At 42.5% G+C, this 3,011-nt stretch overlaps 1 pseudogene; it reads right to left on the bottom strand.

The window, feature by feature from the left end:
- Positions 1-404: 404 nt before the first annotated feature.
- Positions 405-2,753, bottom strand: LOC147091181 (uncharacterized; annotated as a pseudogene).
- Positions 2,754-3,011: the final 258 nt, after the last annotated feature.

The following is a 3,011-nucleotide window of genomic DNA, read 5'->3' on the forward strand; positions in this document are numbered from 1 at the left end:
TACCCGCCTTGATTCCGTAACTGTAATAACCTTACCCAACAAAAACCTATCAATCTCAGTTTTCAAACGTTTAATTGATCCTCAGCCTCAACAGCATATAGGCGAGAGAGTGTTCCAGATTTCAACTATACTTTGTGTGAAGCAGTGCTTCCTGACATCACCACTGAACGGCCTAGCTCTAATTTTAAGATGATGCCCCTTGTTCTGGACTCCCCCCACCAGAGGAAATAGTTTCTCTCTATCTACCCTATTAGTTCCTTTAATCACCTGAAACACTACAATCAACCTTCTATACTCAAGGACTTACAAGCATAGACTATGCAACCTGTCCTCATAATTTAACCCTTTTATGCTGTCTAAATCTCGACTCACAATGAGACTCTGAAACGATCTGCTCCGGTAGATGTTCTTTTATTAAGCTTTTACTTTCGGCAAGGAGAGCGTCCCGCTCAGTCAAAGGCTAAGCAGAGACTCTCTACAGAAGTACAGATCAATACAGTAAACAGGTTATGGTTTCATCATGCGTCTTTCAAGTCAGACAAAGGGACAAAGAGTTCTACAATCCTAAACTAAGTTTCTACATATTTCTAAAGTCTGGTGTAGGGAAAGACTATTGATAATACAATTGGTAGTTATTTATTTTAGACTATTTAATAAAGACTATCAGTACTGTTTGGAATGTAGATACTTCATACAGTATGTTTCTTCTGTTATCTGGTGGTCAAGCCTCCGGCCAGGTGGCTTGCATAAGGTTCCATTTACTCATGTAAATGGTCTTTGTTTACAACGCAGATAAGCAACTGTTCTCAGTGTTTAGTCAAGGTTAACATGTTTAAGGAAGGAGTAGAGGACATTTCTGCAGAGGATTCTGGGCGGACCGGGACTCCATTTTGTTTGTCAAAAAGGGGCACATGTAAATATATTCAGCTTTAAAAAGGTAGATTTCCACATTCCCCCCTTTTGTCCTTCACGAGGACAACTTCATCCATTCCAATCCTGCTTAGTCTTTCTATTTCCATTTGCACACAGAATCCTTCGTAGTTGTTGCTACCATAACCTTAGTAGTGGTTGCTGTTGGTAACACTGTTTTTCCCAATCTGACACAGCAGCACTTGATTGATACAAACAGAAGGTATAGGGAAAAGATTATCAGCAAGAATATGATCAGGCCCTGTACCAGGGATTTTCCCAGGGATCCTAGCCATCCGGGTGCCCAACCCCACAAAGTGGTACCGCCAAGGCCAGTAATTTGTTTGTACTCTATTACCTTCTCTCTAATAAGTCCTGACAGACTGCTGATCTTTTCTGAGTGATCCACGATGTACGTACAGCATTCCTCACCAATCAAAGTGCATGTCCCTCCTTCCTTGGCTAGGAGATAATCTAGGGCCATACGATTTTGGAGAGCCACTGTCCGAATGGCTACCACTTCATCATTTACCCTTTCGAAGGTTTGTGAGGTTGCGTTGGCTACTGATTCTACTAATTTAGCCAGTTCCCGTATTTCCCACTCCTGTGACATTGTCCCATAGGGTGGTATCATTACCTTGAATAATCCATTCAACCATGTCAAATCCCATTTAGGTCGATGGCTTTCGTAGGCGTCCCTCAGGGTCTTTGTTGTTCTAATAAAGGGTATCACATATCCTAAGTAACAGGATCCCGTCCATGATTGTGGTAACCAGGGGTACGCCTTATGACCACAGATAAAATAGGTTCCATTATAAGAAGTGAATTGCAACTTCTTCTTTGTCATCATAGGGTTGGAACCTGTCCAGGTACTCCCACTCGTCTTATTACGGACATTTGTCATGTTAAACTGACCCACATCGTGCAAGTTGTGGGGTCGAGTTATGGTAAAATTCTGGGCGCATTTGCTTTTACCCACGTTCTCGCCCCCTGCTATGTTCCTTACTAAACATATTTTACCCATTGGGGCCCCTATAACTGAGGTTTTCGTAAGAACTAGGAATGGAGGCTGCCGATTCCGATTATATTTGAGTTGGTACCACCCCTGGAAGGCACTAAGATTATAGCCTGCTGATTCCCATTCCGGCCTCCAATCCTCTGTACTAGTAGTGCCCCTATAGGATGTGTGCCTTTTCTGGGAGGTATTACCATGCGTATTGTTCTGACTGACTATCCACTCAGCCATGTCTGATTCGTTAAAGGGAATGGGTCTTAGAGGGATGCCTCCTTTCGAGTGAATGGGCACATGTGCACATACCCAACAGTTGGATAAATCTCTTTCTTGTGCATACTCAGGACTCAGTGCCATGAATACATTTATATGTAGTTCCCTTTGTTCACGTGTCTGTATCTCTGGTACTATCAGTAACACAAAGCATAACCCTGTTAAGCACAGTCCTGTCAGTCCCCATAGTCTGTGGAAATCTTTTCCTCTCCCTCTGGTTCCTTCGCCATTTCCTCCGGATCGGGTGCTTTTTTGCAATGGGATGCGTGGATCCATGTTGGTCTTTCTTTCATCTTGATTGCAGCCTTATTTGTCAGCAAAACCTGGTATTGTCCTTCAAATCTGGGTTGTAGACTGCTTTTACGTTTAAAAATCTTGATGTAAACGAATTCTCCGGGCTCCAGGTTATGGTACTTCGCTTCTGCTGGTTCGACTTGAGCTTCTTTTACCTGTGAATGAAAGCTGGAAATACATTTGGTTAGTGCAATACAATAATTCAACATATTTTCTTCGATTTTATGGATGCCCATTTGTTTTGCAGTAAACGGTGCTGTAAAAGGTAGCCGTTGGGGACGTCCCATAACTCTCGCATGCGGTGACAGGCCTGTTGTTCTGCTAGTTGCAGATCGCATTACCATCAAGGCTAAAGGCAGCAGTTCTAGTCCAGTGTCATTGCATCGTTTCAGCAGTTTATTTTTAAGCATTCCATTATATCTCACAACAAGTCCAGCTGATTGTGGATGATAACTGCAATGAAAATGTTGGTTAATCTTTAAGGCTTTACACATTTCTTTTATGACAGTTCCAGTAAAATGAG

Source organism: Somniosus microcephalus, unplaced genomic scaffold (assembly GCF_052327205.1).
Source record: "Somniosus microcephalus isolate GS21.2 unplaced genomic scaffold, FLI_Smic_1.0 unresolved_chr3, whole genome shotgun sequence".
NCBI lineage: Eukaryota > Metazoa > Chordata > Chondrichthyes > Squaliformes > Somniosidae > Somniosus > Somniosus microcephalus.